Source organism: Patiria miniata, unplaced genomic scaffold, assembly GCF_015706575.1.
Source record: "Patiria miniata isolate m_02_andy unplaced genomic scaffold, ASM1570657v1 HiC_scaffold_24, whole genome shotgun sequence".
NCBI classification, from domain to species: Eukaryota; Metazoa; Echinodermata; class Asteroidea; order Valvatida; family Asterinidae; genus Patiria; species Patiria miniata.
In genome coordinates, this window is record NW_024037063.1 from 22,080,006 (window position 1) to 22,104,721 (window position 24,716).

At 41.4% G+C, this 24,716-nt stretch overlaps 1 long non-coding RNA gene across 3 annotated transcripts; it reads left to right on the top strand.

The window, feature by feature from the left end:
• Positions 1-59: 59 nt before the first annotated feature.
• LOC119732570 lies at positions 60-11,843 on the top strand. Of its 3 annotated transcripts, none has more exons than XR_005271566.1 (11): positions 60-1,146; positions 3,547-4,017; positions 4,299-4,387; positions 4,535-4,706; positions 5,113-5,194; positions 5,781-7,826; positions 8,273-8,737; positions 9,014-9,102; positions 9,475-9,647; positions 9,783-9,894; positions 10,491-11,843. It is a non-coding gene; the product is annotated as an uncharacterized LOC119732570 (long non-coding RNA). The 3 variants fall into 3 exon arrangements; XR_005271568.1 differs by having other exon boundaries at positions 3,555-4,017; XR_005271567.1 differs by lacking the exon at positions 9,475-9,647.
• The last annotated feature ends 12,873 nt before the right edge of the window (positions 11,844-24,716 follow it).

The window sequence follows — 24,716 nt, forward strand, 5'->3', positions numbered from 1 at the left end:
TGCAATTGTTTTTTATTTTCAAAGCTGGATGTACACAAAGCATTTTTCTTTGGGTATATTAAAACCTAACCTTAACTCCTTAGGGGATGTGCAAAATCGTATTAAAATTGGAGGATTCAGGACTGTTAACATTTCAAGTTAGCTTTACAGTTGTCTTAACTCTGCTAAATGAACAGAAATTAAAAGTTTTCAAATAGTGCAGCACAATTTAAACTTTCTAGCTATATGACAGGAACATTATTTTGAAATCTGCATGGACAAGCAAAACTGAAATTAAATCACACTTAGATGAGTATGATAAATAGGCTCTGTTATAAAAAAATATCAGCTAGTGAACCTAAAAGTTGCTGTATTATATTAAACACCACATTAAGCAAAAGCCTTTTTATCGGTGACAACCAATAAATTTGAGCATAATTTTAAGCTAATTTGAAGAAAAAAAATACGGAACTTATTTTTTAGTAATAACCACATGGTCTTAAAGTAGAGGGAAGTATAGGTTGGACCTGGACAAACTTGGAACAATGGTCAGTACAGAGCAGTAAATTTAAAAGATTTTGAAAGCCTTCATGGAGAAACTCTGAGAGTTGCTTCCATCGCACCTGGATAAACGTGAACTGGAAAGACAAACTATGAAATCATGTCATGAGGATGACACTGTCAGGACAAGGAACTATAAAAGATTTCATCCAGAGGACAGTGTGATGAATATGATGTAAGCCACAATGTGTGGAAGGAAGCAAATCTAGTGAGGGATTCATCACTTGAACAAGGAAGTTGCCGTTGAACTGTATGATTTGGATGAAAGATCAACATTAAAGGCAACGCTTCAGCAGCAGCTGGCTTTCAGAAAAAGGATGTATATGACTTTAATGACTGTTTTTATGAGTGGGAGTACTGCTGCATAACTTTACATCTTAACCTTGGAAGCACAATTGAAGGAAACGCCTACCATGATCTCCATGCCATTCTGGAAACGTGACACTTACAGGAGGAGCAGGAGAGTACTGACTTGAACTTTGGAGAACAATTGACTTTCTGATGTTGGATCAAAGGAATTTGATGACTTTCTGATGTTGGGACTAGCCTGTGGAATTCGCCATCTTTACTGCCAGAGGACACATGAGTCATTCTGGAAACCCAAAGGTAACTTTTTCTTTTTTATTTAGTTTGCTTGCAGCTTTAAAACATTTGGGTAAATTGTTTGAAAATTTCAGGGCTTTAGTAACAAAAACACTCTGTAATGTCACAAGAGGTCCACCCACACAAGTACACCACTCTTTAAAATGTGTACAAGGCTGATCAGCACATTTTGTGGGTCCTTGGTGTCCGCCCATAAAATTCCCCCTAAAAGAAAACTCTTTTCTCCCCTCCCCTCAGAAAAAAAGAAAAAAAGGGGAAAAGAAAAGAATTCTAAGAGATTCAAATCAGGCCAAAAAGAATAGTTCTGTTTCCTGTTTCCCTACCTACCCTATTCTGCGTACCCTACCTAACCTCATTTTTTTATGAGGAAAATGGGAAAAAAAAGTCCAAAACCATAAATTTCTACTTTTTACCCTTGACTACATGTACATGCAGACACCTCCATATGACATAGGCAGGGGGGGGGGTATTTTTTCTAAAGACTGCCCTTTTCCATTCAAATGCTCTTTTTCACCAGTGCTTAACCCCCCCCCCCAATAATTTGTAAAGAGAGCCTTTTTTTCTGAAGTGCCCTTTTTAAAAGAAGTGCTGCCATTTTTTGATGCATCAACCGTTCTGGGTGCCTTTTTAAAACAAATTTCACGCATATATCATCCTGAAAAAGCACCATACCTACCTACCCTATTCAAATTCCTACCTGCCCCATTCAAATGCCCATTTTTCACCAGCGCTTTTCAAACCCCCCCCCCCCAATAATTTTAAAGAGAAGTGTCGCCCTTTTTTGCACCATCAACCGTTTTGGGTGCCTTTTTTAACAGTTTATTGTCTGTTTTGAACAGCGCCCCCATTGACAGACGTACCAGCCCACCCCCCCATGAATATGACCGTGCTACGCCACTGTATGATGTACACAAAAAAATGGCAAAAAAAATAAAATTCCCTACCTACATTTGTACCTACTGTATTTTCAAATGCCTTGTAATCGTAATCAAAACTATTTTTGGGCCTTATGTTACTATTGATTTAATTTTGAAGTAAAGGAACTGCTGGAGGGACCCTAAAAGCGTTTCTTTGTTCATAAGGCGAAATAACAAAAAACATGTTTAGCGTCCTGCCATTTAAAAAAAAAAGAAGCGGGAGGCCCTTTGTTTTTCTTTTTCCTCCACAATGGCCACCCGGCCGGGCTGTTTTGCAAGTTTGCTTGCAGTTTTTTGTAAATGGCCACCATTGGACTCGGGAAGAGGCCAAAATGATGTCGCTGTTGAAAATTTATCATTTTTTTTCGGTTAAAAAAAAAAAGCCAAAATGAGGCAGCCTCCCAAAAGGAAGCGGTTGGGGATGCTAAACCTTTTAAAAATGCTCCCCCACCCACCAACCACAGGCGTTGCTAGTATGCTCCCCCCCCCCCCCCTGGAAAAGAAACAAGGGGAAAAGAACAAAGAATAGAAAAGATTCAAATAAGGCCGAAAATAAGTAGTTCTGTATCCTGTCTCCCTACCTACCCTATTCTGACAGTCCTTAACTTAATTTTTTTTATGAGGAAAATGAGACAAAGACACACCAAACCATCAATTTATACTTTTTACCATTGACTACACGCAGACATCTCCATATGACATGGGCGTAGCTGGGTGGGGGGGGGGGGGATTTTTTAAAGACTGCCCTTTTCCATTCAAATGCCCTTTTTTCACCAGCGCTTATCCCCCCCCCCCCCCCAATAACTTTGAAAGAGTGCTCTTTTTTTTAAGAAGTGCCCTTTTTTTTCAGAACAAGTGCCCTTTTTCGGCGCTGCCCTTTTTCGGCGCCATCAACCGTTCCGGGTGCCTTCATTTTTAATTTCATGCATATATCGCCCTCAAAAGCACTTTAAATTGTCTGTTAGTGTGCATAAGGCCTAAAAGAAATAATAGTTCTGCTTCCGGTTTTCACTGTTGAAAATTCATCATTTTTTTCAGTTGGAAAAAAAATAGAAAAAAAGGAGGCGGCCTCCAAAAATGAAGCGGGTGGGGACGCTAAACTTTTTGTCCTTTTGTGTTGTTGCCAATACATGTTTATGAACAGCACTTCAAAATGTCAAATCTTGGGCCTCCTCCTTTCAATTTTTTTTCAACTTTTGCAGTACTTTGACCCCCCCTTGAAACAAACCTGGCGACACCCACGCCTCACACTGAAAAACATACAACATCTCAAACCTTTTACTATCATTATCCTACCCCTAAAGGGGTTGGGAAAATGCACTCAAGTGGTTTGCTCTTAGTTATGTAGATAGATCCAGGTTTAAAAGATTGAACCCAATATGGATCCTACAATGCACAACTTTTGCTGAGCTTGATGCTTTTGCTGAGCAGTCAAACATTATTTTCCTAATCTTTCACTAATTTGAAATGCTTTTGCTTTGCTTAGGTCTGAAGATACTCCTGAGACGTTAACTGGCTGTGATGAGCATGACCAAGACGCCTGGATTGCAGAAGGCTTCTGATCTTAATACTTCACCAGAGGGTGCCCGATGGACCTGACATCTTGAATAGAGGCCGGGGGACAAGATTGCATGTTCATAAGGTGAGGTAACCATTGTATGCAGGCGTGAGCATGCACAAGACCCCCGGATGTTGCCGCCGTACAGTTTGCAAGTGGAGTCGCGATGGATTGTGTGGTAGGTTAGAACGAGGGGGACAAGGTTGCATGTAAACCCAGGTGAGGTAACCATTTCTCTGCAGCTCTTCTAGGCCACATGCCTCAAGACTTGTCCCCCTGGATTCTGGATGTTGTTCTGTGGATTGTGCAGAGTGGTATCCTGTTTTGACTGTTCTAACCAGGATAGGCCTATTCATCTTGCTGTGGGTGGCCTGAAGATGCATCAGTGTCTTGTCAGAGGTGAGCATTAAATTAATCAGCTTCAACAGAATTAGATAAAAATCAGCAGCAGTTTTCAGTCAATCTCAAAGTTTACGTTCTTGTCCAAACAGTTGGGTTTTATGTTAAACAAGTTCCTAGTCTTCCAAACATAACAAAATCCAAACGGTAGAAGTATCGTTTTTAACCTTGCAAATTAATTGTTCTTTAAAATCTTTCTCTCTGGAAACATTTGCTTGAGATCTGACACTTAATTTTTTACAACTGATCTTTTTTGTTCTTTTCTTCCTTTCCTGATATAGTTATGGGCAGAAAGAAGACTGATGAGAAACGCACCAGAGACAAGATATCTGCTGCAGTACCTGTCAACGAGGACTATCAGCATTTTAAGGTAACTGATTCTGCATTTGCGCTTTTAAAATCATTTGTACTTCACGTCCACAGACAGTGTCTTGAACATGTTCGGCTTCAACTTTCAACCAATAAATAAATGAAAATGACAAGGATTGTAACAACTCCACATTTTTCCAATTTCCAGGTTGTAGACTACTGGCACCATTCAATGCCACATCACCAGAGCGGGAGCAAACATCATGGCTCTACCACATCAGCCTTCCTGCGACAACGCTCGGCCTCGATCAGTCGGATCTACCAGGCACATATCAGCAAGAACTGTGATCCTCTCATATCACCCACCTTTTCTCAGCGGGGTCAGTATTAGTGTCCCAAATCACTTATAAAAGCCTGTAACTTGAAAAAGGGAATATAAAATATTGAAAAAATGTTTTACCTTGCAAATAATTCTTCTAATCCAGGACCCAATTTCATGGCACTGCTAAGCACACGATATAACGCTAGCAGAGGCTCCGCATAATTCATAGATATACCGTAAGCAGTGACCGTAGCTTATCTCATAGGAAACGATTGCTTTAACTGAGTGACAGAACAGTGGAAGTCTCCTTCTCGAGCAACCGTTTGCACATCCATGTCGTGAAATCGTGTTTAAGGTTTATATGAAATTGGGCCAAGGTTTAAGTTTTCTCTCTGAAATACTTGCTTGAAATCCGACACTTATTTTTTTTTTATTTGGCTTTTTTCTTCCTTTTCCTGATATAGTCACAACCAGAAGGCAGACTGATGAGTAAGACACAAGATATCTGCTGCAGTAACTGTGAGCAAGGACTATCGGCATTGTAAGGTAACTGATTTTGCACTTGTGCTTTTAAGAGCAATAAACAGTGTCTTTTGGACTTTATCAATTGAGAGACCAACGACACAGATTCCCAGGTCTTCTGCCAAGGGGGGGGGGGGGGGGGGGGGGGTGCTTCCCCTTGATGAGCAATTGTGCCCCCCCCCTCCCAAACGGCAAAAGCTATTCATATGTATTTTTGTATTGTTTATGGTAGTGGGTCCAGTTTGGACTATGCCCCCCCCCCCCCCCATGACAGGCCTGCCGATGCCCTATTTCTGACACATAAAATCTTAGGCAGACATCCAATTTAATGGTTGTAAAAGTTCACAAAGAAAACAATTTTTTACTATGAAAATATGATAAATTACATACCAAAGTATTATGAACAGAATGAACCTCCAGGCCAAAAAAAAATTCACTCCAATCCCACCCCCCCCCCTCACAAAAAAGTCCAAAACTGCTTTTATAGATTTAGTGGCATGTGCAAAACTCTTTGAATTCCTTATGGCTATTGATCAACTATATGAGCTTTGTCCGGTAACATTGTTCTGACAAAGCACTAGTGTTAATTATCTTTCATCTTCTTTTGCAGGTGGACCATACATCAAATATAATCATCAGACCTTGGCGGAGACAATACTCCTCATGAGTGGATCCAGAAGGCAGACTGATATGGGGCTTCAGAGGCTCGGCCAGTAGCCAGGAAGTTACATCTCAGACCAATGGGGAGACACACTTGAAGTTGTTGCAAATTTGGATCAAACTGGACAGCATCAGACACTACAGAAGGAACTAAGCATTTTTTGGGGGGCAGTAATTTGGACACACAACGCCTCCCCCCCCCCCCCCACCTGGATAACTTGAGCTTGGAGACTTCGCTGATGAGGATTCAGACCCACGGAGGAACTGGATTGGTGCACATTATTCAACTGGATGGCAAAACAAACCAAACTGAAAACTCGCATAATTTCTCGCAATTTCACTAGACAGTTAATGAGAACTTTACTGTATTAATTAATTGACTGTTGCAGACATTGATGTCTGATGTTCATCTTGCAAGAAAAAAGGGATGCAATGCTCAAACTGTGTAAACAAATCCAAGCACATGATCGCTGTAAACACACGGGACCCTTGGAAAAACAACTGTGCGTGCTCATTAGTGTTTTTTACTGAAGATCGATGGAACTGTTCATCATCAGAACTCTAATGAATGGTGGTGGGAACAATTTAAACAGCTGAGTTTTTTTATTTTTGTCTAGATTTTCAAATATGTGTTTGTGATCATGCCGGATATCAATGTTGGTGGTTTCTCTACAGGTTGTGGCTCAAATTTAGCATATGGGCTGCAAGACTATGGACTATGGGATCATCTATATCCCTATGTCCTTCAGACGGCATAGATGATGGGATCAGATTCCCAACACAGGACCAGCAGGACTATGGGATCTTCTATATCCCTACGTCCATCCGGGGCGGATCTTGGGTGGTAGTTGAAGGGGGTTATCCAATATCACCTCCCTGGGGAGCAAATACGTATTTAAGCAACATTCAATATTACTCCTGGGAGGAGAACAGCTAAAGTTGTAATGATCATCACAGACATTTTAGAGTGGTTATCAATAAAACAAAATAGGAATAGGTTAAGGAATTTGCCCCCAGCTCCATCGCTTCAAGGCTCTACAAATTTAATTTAATACAAGTAGCACACCGCCTTTAGGGCATAAACACGTACTTCCCATGGGGACTGTTTAAAAAAAAAAATTCTAGCAAACCTCAAATTTATAATTTAGTGGAATCACGCTTATATCCATCTAATAACTTAAGACTATGGGATCACCTATATCCCTATGTCGTTTTAGGGCTAAGGTGGAGTTCACTGGGTCTCTAACCGAGAAGTGCGGCAAAAACCCAGATGCGAAATGGACTGGGCGGCCGTCATGGTTACGGGCCCTTGTCTGGTGACACTAGGATGCTTGTCTGGAGCAAAACATTGAAAAGAAGGGATTAGATTCCCAACACAGGACCAGCAGGACTATGGGATCATCTATATCCCTACGTCCATCCGGGTTCACTGAGAAACATTGGAATCACCTCTATAAGTTGCCCCTGGATTAACTTTTGACAATATTCAAGACAAACTTGGAAATCGTAAAGACGGCATTGCTGGAACAAGGGAACTAAAAACATTTCATAAGAAAAAAGTGTGACGAACAGATGTTTACGGAAGGAGGCAAATCTTCATCATCATCCAGTGGAGGGACTCATCACTGAGATAAAGGACAAAGAACTTCTCATCAGCGTGTGTGATTTGGACTAAGGTTCACTAACAGAGGCAACTGTGCAGAAACTTTTGGAGAACGGACTTTATATACAAACTGTTGTTATGAGCGTTGCATCTCTCCACTGAGGACTCGGTGCAAACTGCTGCGTCACTTCACCATAATCTTGGAAGCACAGTTGGAGAACTTGCCTATGCCATTTCGGGGACCTTGACACTTGGAGGATGAGCTTTTTTAGAAAGACAGTGACTTTCTGATATTAGACAAGTGAAATTCTGATGACCTTCTGATGTTGGGATCAACAGCATTCACCATCTTCACTACCATTGGAGGCATGTCCCATTCTGGAAACTCTTGAGGTATTTTTTTTTGTTTTTGTATAGAATTTTGGGTTTATTCTGTGACAATTTCAAAGATTACTAAAGACCCCAAGTCCACTTGATGCCAATCTTTCTACTATGGCAGTCCCAAATATAACAAATATTTGAATATTTGATCATCAACTCAATAATCGAATATAGCCCTTAATGCCGGTTTGAATATTGGCAAGAAAAAAACAACTACACACTTCCCATACTGTGATGTTTTTTTAATTGTAAAGTTGCATTGCTTTATTGTTGTCATATGCCAATTTCTTGTCAACGGTGGTTCGTTGTTTTTTAAGAAGGTTATTTGCCCTCAGTGGTTGAAACATTCAGAGAAACACTGCATCGGTATGTAAAGGGGAGACTTGATGCTTTTTGCTGAGCAATTAAAAGGGTTTCCCTTCTTTCATTAACTTGAAATATTTTTGATTTTTATGTAGGTCAGCAGATACCCTTGAGGCGTTATCTGGCTGTGAGCATGACCAAGACGCTTGTGCAGAATTCTGGGATGGGCAGACCGAAGGACCAGACATCTTGGGTAGAGGCCGGGGGACACGTTTGTATGTTCATAAGGTAAGGTAACCATTGTATGCAGGCTTGAACATGCACAAGACCCCCGGATGTTGCCGTACAGTTTGCAAGTGGAGTCGCTTGGATTGTGTGGTAGATTAGAACGAGGGGGACAAGGTTGCATGTAAACCCAGGTGAGGTAACCATTTCTCTGCAGCTCTTCTAGGCCACATGCCTCAAGACTTGTCCCCCTGGATTCTGGATGTTGTTCTGTGGATTCTGGATGTTGTTCTGTGGATTGTGCAGAGTGGTATCCTGTTTTGACTGATGTAACCAGGATAGGCCTATTCATCTTACTGTGGGTGGACTGAAGCTGCATCAGTGTCTTGTCAGAGGTGAGCATCAAATGAAAGCAGCTTCAACAGAATAAGATAAAAATCAGCAGCAGTTTTCAGTCAATCTTAAAGTTTACGTTCTTGTCCAAACAGTTGGGTTTTATGTTAAAAAAGTTTCTAGTCTTCCAAACATAACAAGATCCAATCGGTAGAAAAATTGTTTTACCTTGCAAATAATTGTTCTTAAGCTTTCTCTCTGGAAACATTTGCTTGAGATCTGACACTTAATTTTTTACAACTGGTCTTTTTTGTTCTTTTCTTCCTTTCCTGATATAGTTATGGGCAGAAAGAAGACTGATGAGAAACGCACCAGTGACAAGATATCTGCTGCAGTAACTGTGAGCGAGGACTATCAGCATTTTAAGGTAACTGATTTTGCATTATCGCTTTTAAAATCAAATGTACTTCACGTCCACAGACAGTGTCTTTTGAAATTTATCCCCACATTACATGGCCTCTTCCTACCAAAATTGTATATGAAATTTTCGAAATGTTATGCCTAATCCCACAAAATCTTTTAAAACCACTTGTGACTCTGAAAAGATTTTGTAATATTCATTAGATCCAAAGAGCGACTTTGTGCACATTTCAGGTGACAGCAAATTATCTCCTTAAAAGCCTGCAACTTTAAAACAGGAATTACAATAATACATTATCCTTGCATCGGTTTTCAACCAACATTTATAAACAAAAATGGCAGGGAATTGTAACAATTTCCAAATCTCTCCAATTTTCAGGTTGTAGACTATACTGGCACCATGCAATGCCACGTCACTGGAGTTGGAGCAAACATCATGGCTCTACCACATCAGCCTTCCTGCGACAACGCTCAGCCTCATCAGTCAGATCTGCCAGGCACATATCAGCAAGAACTGTGATCCTCTCATGTCACCCACCTTGGCTCAAAGGGGTCAGTAGAAGTGATTTGGGAGACAGACCTTTCTTAATTGCTATATCATATCACTTTTTTGCCATATTTAGCTACAACTTTCAACCAAATGAATATGACATGATTGTGACATTTCCAAATTTGTCAAATTTCCAGGTTGTAGACTACTGGCACCATTCATTGCCACATCACTGGACCGGGAGCAACCATCATGGTTCCGCTACACCTTCCTGCGACAAAGCTCAGCCTCATCAGTCAGGACTAATGGGTCAGTATAAGTGAATTGAGAGACAGACATTTCTTAATTGCTACATCATGTTGCTTTTTGCCAACCAGTGCATAGTTTGCCATCCTTTCTGTTAAATGCTGCACAAGTGCCAATTTAATTATGTGAGCTACAAGCCATTTCAAATGAAAAACATGTTTGGCTGCAACTTAGCACAGGAGTGCACATTTGAGGGAGGTCGGTAACTTTTGCTGTACATTAAGTCACCATCACTAGCTGAAATTGGAGGGGAGATACCAACTGTCCTCTTGAGACCAACGACACATGATCCCCTACAAATGTGTTTCTGATTGATAAAATCTTAGCCAAACATAAATCATTTCTTTCATAATGTTATAGTTGTAAAAGTTTTCAAGGAAATATATTTTTTCATCACAAAATGATGAATTACATACAACTTATTTTGAAAAGAATTAATTTCCATGCCAAAATGCCCTTCTGCCCCCCCCCCAAGTTAAAATTGCTTTAGATTAAGGGGCATGTAAAAAATACTTTGCAGTCCTTAAATCCTATATGAGCCTTGTCCTGAAACATTCTGACAAACCACTTTTGTTTCTATCTTGTATCTTTTTCTGCAGATGGACCATACAGCAATTATGATCATCATCAGGATCAGCCATGCAGACTTCAGCAGAGACAATTAATGCTCCTCTCAGGTGGATCTGGAAGGCAGACTGATGGGGGCTTCAGAGGCTCGGCTAGTAGTCAGGAATTTACATCTCGTACCGATCGGAAGACGCACCTGAAGTTGTGCACGTTTGGATAAATCTGGACAGCATCACACTATAGATGGAAATGAGCGTTTGAGGGGGGAGGGCGATAATTGGCCAGACGGCACCCCTCCTTCATCTCGACCACTGCAGCTTGAAGATTTAACTTTTAGGTTTTGGAGCCACGAAGGAACTGGATTGGTGCACATTATTCAATTGATCGCGAAATGAACAAAATTTTAAACCCGCGTAATTTCTCGCAATGTGACTTGACAGTTAATTAGAACTGCTTCAAGTTTGCCCATACTTCTGAACTATTGCTGATTTGGATGTCTGTGTTCGTCTTGCAAGAAGAAAGGGATTTAGTTCTCAAACTGTGTCGATGACGCGTGATCACTGGACCCTATGGAGAAACCATTGTGCGTGCTTTTAACATTTATGAATGGAAGACCGATGGAACTGTTCATCTTCGGAACTTTCCTGAGTGGTGGTGGGAAATATTGAGACAGCTGAGTTTTGAAATATTTGATAGTTGAATTGTTATTTGTTACCTCAAAGGTATTTTTCAAAGTCATGTGTTGACATGTGACTGTTGTGCATTTAGAGAAATCATTGTGCATGTTTTCAACCTTTTGTTGAACTGAGACTGACGGAAATTTCATCATCAGAATTTTCATAAGTGGTGGTGGGAAATATTGAAACAGCTGAGTTTTTAAATGTTTGATATTGTAATTATTTTGAAGCTGTGATTTATTTGGTCAAAATTTTGATGCTTAATAATTGCTATTAAGGCGTCCCTCTTTTTATTCAATGGTTCTCATTTCTGATGATGTGAATCAGTAGCGTATCCAGCTTTTGATGTCAGGGGGGCAATTGCACATCAGCGCAGAAATGTTCACTTTTTTCTCAGGATACTTGGCCTCCGTAAAATAAAAAAAAAAAAAGGGGGGGGGGCCTGTAGGCCTACCCATCTCTCATTTTATGCCCATTTTCACGTTGCATTGTAATGGTTTTTGAGAGGGTTTTCTGTTTTGGAATTGATATCAGAACTCCTGCCCCCCCCCCCCCAGGATACGCAACTGATGTGAATTCACCTTAAATGAATAAAACAATTGCATAAAAATATAAGACGAGGCATACTTTGCATCAATGAATTAATAGGTCGAATTGTATTTTTCTTCAGATTTTAATTTTCTGCAAAGTGACACTGCCTACTTCAGAGGCAAAAAAGAAGAATAATGAGAACCATAGAAACAAAAAGGGATGCCCTCATATTTTCTGAATGTTATATGTTGCAATTGCTTATTATGCGAAGAAAAATAATCCCTTTCGACGTTCGCATTGCATCTTTGGGTATGGATGGCAAACCAAGCAATTTGTACACAAGTACGAACCACCATAAAGCCGATCTTTAAGAGAAGGAATCACGCCAGAACTGTCCAATGACACGCCAGAACTGTCCAATGACATCCTGGCCACTCTTGGTTTGCACTGATTTACATTTTCCGTCAAACAATATTATGTTTTAGACTTAAGTACCAGAGAAATCTAGGGCCAACTTAATTTCTAGGGGCCTGCATTGAAATACTTTCAACAGTAATAACATAAAGTTCAAGTGAAATTTTAAATATGAGTAATGTGATTTAAAATACATTAACAAAACAGAATAAATGATTTTTAGTCTCCTATAGATGTCTAGAGAATTAAGTCTTAACAGTGATTTCAAATAAACAAGAAGACTTAATTAGCACAGTAAACCTAACCCAATTAATGCAAATAAAAGTAAAATAAACCTCAAACATTCATAATGCTTAAACCTGAAGGATTTAAATGTTTAGACTCAAGTCTTCAAATTGAGTTATTAATACTAGAAACCATAAGTAGCACAGTAAACCTAACCCAAACCTGAGATCAATGTTAATAAAAGCAAAAATTTAACAATTTTTAAACGGTATTGAGGATATTTAAACCTCAGGAATATAGATTTCTAAAACTGTCTTCAAATTCATTTGAAATAAAAAAGAAAACAGTTACAACAGAATAAAACTTAAACATAAGGTCAGTGCTTGTGACATATAACTCAAAGGAATATGTAAAGAGCTCAAGAAATAGATGTCTATAAAACTACATGTAATTCTTTAACCGATTTACAATTAAGTAGAAAACATAGGAAGCACAGTGAATATAAACAAACGTAAGGTCAAAGCTAATTAAAGTACAACTCAACTTTCAATATTAGGCAACTGCCTTGGCAGGATAAATCCAGTTTTGAACGCAAATGCAATATAGCATGAAAGCACATGCCAAAGTCTTTTTGTATCAACTGCACAAAAGTTAAAGACCCTTGCAGTATTTTGAGGTCATTACCCTGCATGGCAACCATTAACTATCTTAACCACTAACCAGCAAAGACCTATCAAAATGCTGCAAGGACTGGGAAAACTTGCTTCTTGGGAACGTGTATGATAATTATGTTGCCTAATTTCAAAGGTGGATTGCCACAAATATATTGTTTCATAGTGTAATATTTACCCGATAATGGAAAGCAAAGCAAATTCAAATCAAAGAGCACAAAAAGGAGAAACAAATGGGTTATTCCCATGCATGGCAACCATTAACTCTCTTAACCACTAACAGCAAAGCCTTATCAAAAAGCTGCAAGGCGCTTGAAAAATTACATGGGAACTTGTATGATATATTGCCTGTTTTTCAAAGCTGGATTGCCACAAAAACAATGGAAAGCAAAATATTAAAGTCAAAAGGGCTCAAAAAGGAGAGGAAATAAAAAGTTTTAAAATGTACTTTTGGAGCTAAGATTACAAAAACTAAATATTTAATAAAAAAAAGAATCATAAATTAGTATTTTTAATCATACGTTCTACTGAAGGGAAAAGTGATCTGAAAATCTTCATGTTTAATAGTAATTGTAAAACTGAAATCAACTTAAAACGTGGATGCAAATGATTAGTCTGATAAAAAGATAAGCCAGATACAAGGGCTCCTTAATCTTAAATGGCACGTTAAGGGAAATATTGTTTTAAAAATATACAGAAAAGAAAAAAGTGGAGAGCAAACTTATTTTAAGCAATAACATGTCATCCATAGCCAGAATGCAATGCGTATTAATGTCAAATAGGTTTAATACTGATATTTGTGTATCTCAAGTTGTAATGGTTGTGAATAGTTTTCGAATAATTGCATACTGGGATTTCTGAAAATTGGCAAGAAGGTATTGAAATTAAGATTTCGCCAAATGTGTGGCTTTTTTTTTTACTCGAAATACTCGAAACTTGCCGATAAAGGTTTACATATGCCAGCTCTAGTAATTATAATTCCTAATTAAGTAAAAACCTTAAGGGGCAATTCTGTGAATTCAGACGTGCATGTCAGACATTCTAGCTGCTGTTGGGAAAATTGAATGGGATACATCACTAATAATGTGATGTCCCATTAGCTAATGAGTAGAAAACAATAACAGAAAAGGTACAACCAACTTAACAACTTAACATGTGCATCATGTGGAATGTATGTTGGATTTTACGGAGTTGTCCTAAGGTTGACTCTATGAAAGTTGGAAGTAAAACTGCTGATTTCTTGAGAAATATAATTTTGCCCAATTTGAAGCCCTGGTCATTTTCATTTTTGAGAAAGTATGTTTTTTTACAACTTTTTATGAAAGCATTTGGGTAAACACTTACCAATTTGAATTCAATTGAACAATTTAATTAATATTGCAAAAATTTTAATAAAAACTTAGGTTAGGGCCTTAAAATTTGAAACCCAATTTCGTGCAATTAATTTGATGACAAAAATGTGAGGGAAATTACTTTAATTTAAAAAAAGCGACATGTGCATTTGAAAAAGGTCACGTAAATATTCCATCTGTCACCGAAGGAAATGATTCTTTCCATTGCACAAATGTGAAACATTTGTTTTATTACATAACACCTGCATTGTAAATAGATCAATGTCATCTGATTGGGTTGACTCGTTAGCTGGTACTTATATCAATGTTCTATGCTATATTATGGCAATAACTGGTGGTTCACTTTCAATACCCAAAAATTGTTAGACAAGTTCAGAACTAGCCTATCATTTATCATATTCATCCAAGTTCATCCATTTGTGTCGGTTAACTGTACTCGACAATTTTAAAACTATCATGCTCAAATTCGTCTAATCTTTTGGCAGCACATTTTCTTCTTTGTGTTTGCAATGTCAGCATCACCCACAAGTTCCAATATTTCATCTTCAGTTAGGAAAACAAACGGAGATTCTCATGTAACGCCTGCCAATTTGCCCGCACTTTTTGTGAAACAGATTTTTGTCAAAGTGCCACCACCGACAGTCGTGGGAAGTTCTGTTCACCGTTGAATATAACTTCACTTTTGCGGTGCAGCCGCGCCAAGCGTTGGGACAAATAATTCATTGACATGTGATCAACGGTCCACCAATCAGATGACAGAGATTATTCAGGTGTTGTTTAAAACTACATATGTTGAGAACGTAATAACAAAAGGTAGTACTTTGTTTCTGTTTTGAAACTTTACTCTGAATGGTAATTCTTTTTTGAAAATATTAAATATACAGTGTGTAGGCCTATTGCCATCAGTTTGTAAATATTTTTACATGCTAAACGTTTTTAGCATGAGGTGATTTTTTTTAATTTTTTTTTATACACACTGCATACCCTTCTTAAATGTCATTATAATCAATTATTCTTGCATGGTTTATGTAATAAAAATATTGCTATGGTAATTTTCATATGGACCTCTGGTTTAGATCAAGATGTGTTTAACTATATATTTTTTGATTCATTGAATACCTGAATATGAAATGGGCCAAAGTTTATGAGACAAGTCTTGAGAAAATTGATATAAAATGAACTTATATTCATAAATATCTAAGACGGTTTACCCATTCCAATTGGTCGAGAGCCCATCACGTGGTTGGTTGTTAATAGTTGATAAAACACTAACGTTTTTTCGGCACTACTGTGTTCTGCGTCACATTGCGCAGCACCTCCACCTTTGCCAAACTGCAAATAAACAAATGGGCGCTTGCTTTAATGTCTCATACGTCACAAAATTTTAGCCCTCAAAGGCATTCATGAACTTCAATGTTTCTTTTATTCTACTGTTAGACATGAACAAGCTGAAAAGCCACAAGATTTTGTTGATTACATGTTTAAAGAAAAATGCGTGTTGCGTATGGAACAAAAAGGGAATCTTTTCTTGGACTTAAGTATTAAAGGGAATAAATGTGCGCTTAGCCGGTATTTAACCTTTGCGTGTATACACGTCATCGGACGTGTACTGGTTAACTCAATTTGGCCAAAAATACGGACCTGGGCCCAAATTATCATATTCAGGTATTCAATTGTTTGTTTACAATTAAAAAATGCATGTTTTTAGTGGTTAGTTGTAGGCCCTGTCACATATTGAGCATATTGGTCTTTTCTCCATTTCCATTATACAATAATTTACAAGCCCTTACCATTTTAATTTTGTGACGTAAAATTTTACCTAAACATTTAAGGGTTAAAGGGAATATATAACACTTGCTTTCGCTGTAATTTTCAGAAATGGATGGATTTGGGGGTTAGTAATTTTATAGCAAACATTCTTGCACTGACTTGTTTGAAGTTTTGTGTTGTAGATGCTGGAAAAACAAAGAAATTGATATTGTAGTTTTGGGTTTTTTTTATGTTTGCAAATGTTGTATTCCCTTTAACCACTTGTCGTTTTAAATTTGAAGAAAAATATTATTTGACTCGAAAATGATAAAATCAGCCATTACAATTTTGTCTACATTTTAATTTATTTCCTTTTTCATTGCATTCTGAAAGGTATGGAAATAAACATTGATTTATTGATTCAAATTTTGAGAAAAAGCATAATTTTTGTCTTGGTTTTTTTTTGTTAACTCTTAAGGTTAACCCCTATTTGTTAGAGTATTTCAGGGGAAAACAAAAATTCTATTTGCCATACTTTTTATCATAAAATTTTGTTCTTATTTTAATTATGCAAAATTTTGAATCCTTCCCATTTAAAGCATTTTGACTTTTTCGATGTCCCCTAACTAGTTCCTTACAGTTTCAAATTTTACATACATTTGGATGCATTGTTAAAGAGATTGTAAGTTGTACCCCTTGAGATTGTTTTCATGGAACATTAACATATTCCAATGTAGCTTTATTGAAATTTATCAAACAAAAGTGTGAACGTGATCAAATTTTGACAGAAACAGAACAATTTTGGTACCCCATTCAGGATTTGGAGAAAAAAGAAATTACTTGTCAAATTTTAATGGATGTATGATTATTTTGTGAATTGAAACTTCTTTTGGCGCTTTGTTGCTGCGTTTTCCTTTCGCGTTTTTTTTGCACTTTTTTGGGGCATTTTTTGTGCAAGACGCCTGGATTTCGGGGCCTGGATTTCGGGGCCTGGATTTCTGGGCCTGGATTTCTGGGCCGGGATTTCTGGGGCGGGATTTCGGGGGCGGGATTTCGGGGGCCGGGATTTCGGGGGCCGGGATTTCGGGGGCCGGGATTTCGGGGGCCGGGATTTCGGGGGCGGGATTTAGGGGGCGGGATTTCGGGGGCGGGATTTCGGGGCCGGGATTTCGGGGGGCGGGATTTCGGGGGCCGGGATTTCGGGGGCCGGGATTTCGGGGGCGGGATTTCGGGGGCTGGGCTGGGGCCTGGATTTCGGGGGCTGGGCAGGGGCCTGGATTTCTGGGGCTGGGCCGGGGCCTGGATTTCGGGGGCTGGGCCGGGGCCTGGATTTCGGGGGCTGGGCCGGGGCCTGGATCCCGGGGCTGGGCCGGGGCCGGGATTTTGGGGGCCGGGGCCTGGATTTCGGGGGCTGGGCCGGGGCCTGGATCCCGGGGCTGGGCCGGGGCCGGTATTTCGGGGGCTGGGCAGGGGCCTGGATTTCTGGGGCTGGGCCGGGGCCTGGATCCCGGGGGCTGGGCCGGGGCCTGGATTTCGGGGGCTGGGCTGGGGCCTGGATCCCGGGGCTGGGCCGGGGCCTGGATCCCGGGGGCTGGGCCGGGGCCTGGATCCCGGGGCTGGGCCGGGGCTGGGCCGGGGCCTGGATCCCGGGGGCTGGGCCGGGGCCTGGATCCGGGGGGCTGGGCCAGGGCCTGGATCCCGGGGCTGGGCCGGGGCCTGGATTTCGGGGGCTGGGCCGGGGCCTGGATTTCGGGGGCTGGGCCGGGGCCTGGATTTCGGGGGCTGGGCCGGGGCCTGGATTTCGGGGGCTGGGCCGGGGCCTGGATCCCGGGGCTGGGCCGGGGCCTGGATCCCGGGGGCTGGGCCGGGGCCTGGATCCCGGGGGCTGGGCCGGGGCCTGGATCCCGGGGGCTGGGCCGGGGCCTGGATTTCGGGGGCTGGGCCGGGGCCTGGATCCCGGGGCTGGGCCGGGGCCGGGATTTTGGGGGCCGGGGCCTGGATTTCGGGGGCTGGGCCGGGGCCTGGATCCCGGGGCTGGGCCGGGGCCGGTATTTCGGGGGCTGGGCAGGGGCCTGGATTTCTGGGGCTGGGCCGGGGCCTGGATCCCGGGGCTGGGCCGGGGCCTGGATTTCGGGGGCTGGGCCGGGGCCTGGATCCTGGGGCTGGGCCGGGGCCTGGATTTCGGGGGCTGGGCCGGGGCCTGGATCCCGGGGCTGGGCCGGGGCCTGGATCCCGGGGCTGGGCCGGGGCCTGGATTTCGGGGGCTGGGCCGGGGCCTGGATTTCGGGGGCTGGGCCGGGGCCTGGATTTCGGGGGCTGGGCCGGGGCCTGGATCCCGGGGCTGGGCCGGGGCCTGGATCCCGGGGGCTGGGCCGGGGCCTGGATCCCGGGGCTGGGCCGGGGCCTGGATTTCGGGGGCTGGGCCGGGGCCTGGATTTCGGGGGCTGGGCCGGGGCCTGGATTTCAGGGGCTGGGCTGGGGCCTGGATCCCGGGGCTGGGCCGGGGCCTGGATCCCGGGGGCTGGGCCGGGGCCTGGATCCCGGGGCTGGGCCGGGGCTGGGCCGGGGCCTGGATCCCGGGGGCTGGGCCGGGGCCTGGATCCGGGGGGCTGGGCCAGGGCCTGGATCCCGGGGCTGGGCCAGGGCCTGGATCCCGGGGCTGGGCCGGGGCCTGGATTTCGGGGGCTGGGCCGGGGCCTGGATTTCGGGGGCTGGGCCGGGGCCTGGATTTCGGGGGCTGGGCCGGGGCCTGGATTTCGGGGGCTGGGCCGGGGCCTGGATTTCGGGGGCTGGGCCGGGGCCTGGATCCCGGGGCTGGGCCGGGGCCTGGATCCCGGGGGCTGGGCCGGGGCCTGGATCCCGGGGGCTGGGCCGGGGCCTGGATCCCGGGGGCTGGGCCGGGGCCTGGATCCCGGGGCTGGGCCGGGGCCTGGATTTCGGGGGCTGGGCCGGGGCCTGGATTTCGGGGGCTGGGCCGGGGCCTGGATTTCGGGGGCTGGGCCGGGGCCTGGATTTCGGGGGCTGGGCCGTCGCCTGGATCCCGGGGCTGGGCCGGGGCCTGGATCCCGGGGGCTGGGCCGGGGCCTGGATCCCGGGGCTGGGCCGGGGCCGGGATTTCGGGGGCTGGGCAGGGGCCTGGATTTCGGGGGCTGGGCCGGGGCCTGGATCCCGGGGCTGGGCCGGGGCCTGGATTTCGGGGGCTGGGCCGGGGCCGGGATTTCGGGGGCTGGGCAGGGGCCTGGATTTCGGGGGCTGGGCCGGGGCCTGGATCCCGGGGCTGGGCCGGGGCCTGGATCCCGGGGCTGGGCCGGGGCCTGGATTTCGGGGGCTGGGCCGGGGCCTGGATTTCGGGGGCTGGGCCGGGGCCTACATCCCGGCAGGGCGGGGCCGGGCAACGCTTGGACTCAACACAGCAAAATTGACGTCAAGCCTTTAAGGTAGGTTCTGATGTCGCGTGTCATTGAAATATATGGCCTAGTTGCATACAAAATCAGGAATAGGAACAAGCAATTTGAATGTACCTCAAAATCAAGGAACACATAGAAGACTGTACTGATTAAGATTCTAAAGAAATGTTTTAATAAGATCCATTTTCCCAACTATGGATTACACAATATTTTAAAAATTAATCTGGGTTGGTGGAATCGGGAAAAGCAAAACAATGCAAAAACTACAGGAAATAAAATTGCACTATACTTTGTAAGTACTACAGGCAATCAACACAAATGTCGTCTTTTCTATACATGTACATCCCAAACTGTGCAAGTGATTCCCAATTTTTTAATAATACTTTTATTGTATCGTTTTACAGGATTTTCTTGAATTTTATTAATAAATTCACCAGGTTGAATTATAAGGGCTGGAAACAGAATTGACAAGGCACTTAAAAGCTATTTACTTCTGTATTCCTATGAAATTTGAACATTTAATAATTAAAAACGGGAATTATCAATAAAAACCTCTAGAAAGCAATAAATGAATTTGTAACTTTTACCAAATGAATTTGCCGGTACAACACAGTTAAGTATAAAGCACAACTTATAATGATCAAATGTGTTATCCCAACAGAAAAGTTATTAACTCGATAATAAATTTTTATTAATCAATATGCCTCTCATGCAGCAGTTCAAAAAGGAATTGTTTCAGAAATGCTCTCCGATTGCAAATCGTAAAATGCTTAATGAAATGAAGATATACATGTAAACTCTTCAAATGTTTTCTGACAAAGTGTGAACATGTAATGGACAACATTTGCAAACAGTAAAAAATGAAACTTGTTTTCTTCCGAATACTGCCCCAGATTGCCCAAAATTTGGTTCAATGCACAGTAACAAATCCGTGAATGAGAATTATTCTCCTGAGTGACAGACTGGGGATCATACCACAAGATGGTACAAGTAAAATATACGAATGAACAACAGCTTTCAACAGAAATCTTGCTTTCACCTTTTTTTTTCACCAAGAAGTATATCTACTGAGCTAAAATATCAACAAGTTTTTTTTCAGTAACCCACTTAAAATTTATTGCATTGTTGTTCCTTTAATGGGCAAAAACTCCCCCTTTTTTTTTGCAAATGGTGTCCATTCGCTTTATAAAATGAGAGTTCAGTTGATGTTGCTGACATCAATGAATTTTGCACTAAACATTTCTGTCAATACTTAAAATATAAACCTCAGAGCAAGGAAAATGGAATGAATATCAATACTGAGAGTCAATTGGGGATACTTAGGTGTGAATCAAAGCTTATCGATAAGTTTACAAATGGTTACAATTCTCAAATTAAACTTGTACAATCTGCAATTTTTAGATTGAAGTAAGGTTAATAGTAAATGGGATTTGTTTTATGATGGTTCCCAGAAATTGGGACCCTTACAGCAGCCTCATTGACACTCAACAGCATGGCCTATTACTTGATCTCTGACTAAACTGTCCACAGTTTGATAATGTGTCTCACGGCTCAATACCATGGCCCAATTAGTGACTCTGCCCATGTTGGTCAGATATCATTCTGTGCATGTAAGGCATGCACAAAAACAGAATAAATGCCTTAGGCCAAAAAAAGAGAAGTCTCCGGTGTCTGGTTTGCGCGCGCGTCGCCGTAGCTATGCGCGTTGGCAAAATGAAAACTTTTTTTTTCAATGAAAGATGATGTCTCAAAACCGCCAAACTCACTGGTTTGACTGGAATCCTGCTGCTGCACAATTTTAACGTGTTTTTAGATTGGGTTATGGTCGAGAATAAGCTTTATGTGGCCTCTCTGGACTCCCATATATTTGCACTAAGTTTAGTCGGGCACCATTTGCAGTCATCAGCCGACATTTGAAGCAAAAAATCAGGGAAAAAAAAAAAACACACGCGTTGCCGCACCACTTTTTGGGCAAGCTCCATACCAGAAACCGGAGACTTTTTTTTTTGGCCTTATGCCAAGAGCATTAACATTTTCATTAATGTTTATCTTCATAACCTTCTTTAAATCAGACTTCTTAAAAATACAAACTTCTATAGAAACAGCTGACAAGGTTTGAGTATGTACATTCAATGTAAACTTAAGGGTAAATAGGATCATTTGCTTGATTTTTTTCTTGTTCTTTTGTATGTACAGGGGGATACCATACATATTGAGAAATGAGAAACTTCAGTATTAACACATGCAAAAAATGTGCCCGCAGGCACAGATTGTAAAACACTTTCAATTTGAGTCTTCTTCCAAATAAGACTATTTTATGCAGAATAATTTCACAAGGTTTCTGATATTAAATCGTTCGGTAATTTTTTTGGGGCAATTGCAAATGATCCTACGTGGCTTTAATAGAGAACCATGAATTTGAATAAACTGCTTGTAAAAGTTGTTTTGATAAAATGACATATACATGTATGGCTGGTTATCATTTTATCAAAGTATGCCACAGCATAAAAGCTTACATCTGTTAAGGTTAATACAAGTTGTGTATGTATATCACAGCTGCATGGAATTACATGTTCAGGTATATGCTGCTCAAATACAAAATTAAGGTTTCATGGATCCCATTGATTTAACGCAGGTGGTTTAGTCTAGTCTTACAGGTTTCATATCTATCATTTGAAGAGCTGTGCTAATATTCTATACATTTTATGGGCAATTCTAGCATTATGAAAGGAAATGTAATGTTGGTGAAAGAGCCAATTAACCAGGATATCTAATGAAGGATTCAGAGAAATGATCCATGACTCCTAGTCCTAGTCTACCATTACTAGATGATGGATGGAAAAGATTTGAAACAAACATTTAGTCACCGAACTTTTTAAAACGCCATTACAGACATTACATAACAGTGGCTTTGCCCCTATGCAAAATATAAATGATTCACGTCGCATACCTTAAGGTACTCAAAGCCAAATATTGCCTTGGTTTGGCAGTGGTTTTGTGGGTTAAAGATACATGTCCATAGGATCATTTGCTTTTGTGCACTTTTTGTTTTATTAGGTGCATAACAAATAACTTGTTGAACTTTCAGCTCCATGGATACTTTACATTTTGAGAAAACAAGTTTTTATTTTGGGTCAGGTAACTGGATTCCGTTGCTATTAACCCATACAGCTATATTACATTACTAGAGCGCTAACTCCTCATTCTTGCGCATGGAGACGCTTTGAAGCCGTCCTAGGCGCAGACATTTTGAATTCATGTGCGTGTTTGTAGAACACAATGACATTAATTAGATGGATTGAATTCAAAGTGTACTGTAAATGCAACGGGAAGTAGAACATACGCAACAAATTAAGCATGTCATGATGGTTCCAAAAAGTCATGGTAAAAGTATCTGCAGTGGATACGTCCACGGGTTGCGCTGTTTGCAAAGAGCAAAATTAAACACTCATTTGCTGATCGTGTGTTTCGGTTTTGGTCATATGAGCTTCAGTAACGCACCTGTATAAAATACAAATGCAGATATTTAAATAAATAGTTGTACAAAATTTTGAGTTTTCCATAGGTTTGTGCACAAATATGGATGCGCCCAGCAGGCATCACTTTGTACACGAGTCAGTGCTCTAGTAATTTAATATAGCTTTATGTACCTGTATTAACCGCACATACAAAACTTGCAAACGATTCAATTTCAGGAGGAATAATTTCACAGGGTATTTGGTACCAGTCCTATCTTCACTTGCGCATGGATTTCCTCGTTACATTTTGTAAATCAACAGGTATGTTTCCGGGCAATTGCAAATGATCCTATGTGTCCTTAACTTTAAATTTTCTTCAATATAACACCGCTATGTAAACACAGTAATCTGACATTATAACAAGTATATAAATTTTGGGCTCTTGGAGCCAAATATAAAGTTTTCAATACGTCGTGTATCAGACAAACTTACTACAAAGAAGTCATTTTTTTCTCTTTTACTGTTTCCCATTTCAAATATCTCACCAGACCTTTCAATTTTATTATATATTTTTCTTTAAAGATAAAGTAGGATACCAATTCTAGTATCCAGTCTGCATATGTACAGAAATTTAGGCTCTACATTTGGAATTTCCTCCTTCATTCAAGAGCACGTGTTTGTTTGTTTGTTTGTTTTTTACATTGAATGTACTGATCAGCCAACTTTATACTGAGTCATTATAGTTTTGTTTATGCCCTAGGAAGAGTAACATGAGAAGAAAATGCACCAATCAGCATTGTTATATCATGTCTGATACTGTAATTCGTGTCTTGGATTCTGCATTTTTGCACGCGTTCTTAAAGACGAGGTGGGTGTATTTTGGTTCTACCTGAGCGCGAGCCTGGTTCCACCTCAACAATTGCTTCAAATTTTGCTCTGTATCAAGAATGCCACATGAATGCCCAACAATAAGTCAATGCTCGTTTTTTCCTGTAGAGACATGTGACAACTAGGGCTGTGACAAATATATCGAATATTGGAATATTCAATCGTCAACCAAATATCCAAATAGCAATTTTTTATTCAAATATTCAAAAATTGTGAGCAGTCTTGAGGAGATCATGAAAACTGTATAAGTTGTGTGGTTTTTGGTGTTTGTCAAATGCCACACTTGTGTTGAAAGCCGTTTCACACATGATTGGAGAGCTTCCATGAGGAATATTAGCTCAAATTTCTCTTCAAAATTGTTCAAATATCAGCCACTGCTTCTTGTTCTTTACATTAATTCAATAAGCTCTTTGTCAACTTGCAACAAGCGCAGGCGCATGCATATCCAGAGCCGTTTAAGCTGGCGCATGTTGAACTTGATCAGTGAATTTGACTATTCGAATATTTTGAATTGAATATTCAAATAAGCGATCATGTGTAAGTTGGAATAATTGAATACTAAATTAATCGTAAAATGCACAGCGCTAGTGGCAACTCCAGTATCCGTGGCTTCAAAACAAAATGCAACCTGATGAGTGTACAATACAGGGCAAGCTAAATGAGGATAAGGTAGAACAGGGGCAAATATTAGTCAGTTTGAAAAGTTGCTGAATAAAACACACCCTTTCTTGTAGCAAGCTTTGATTTGAAACCTACATGTACATATCCTTTAGTTCAGGTTAAATTAACAAATACGCTACAACCAACAGACATATAAGGCAAACAAAAACTTGTTCTGCTTCCGATTACGTGCTTTTCAAAAATAGGGTCAGTAGGTCGGAAAGGG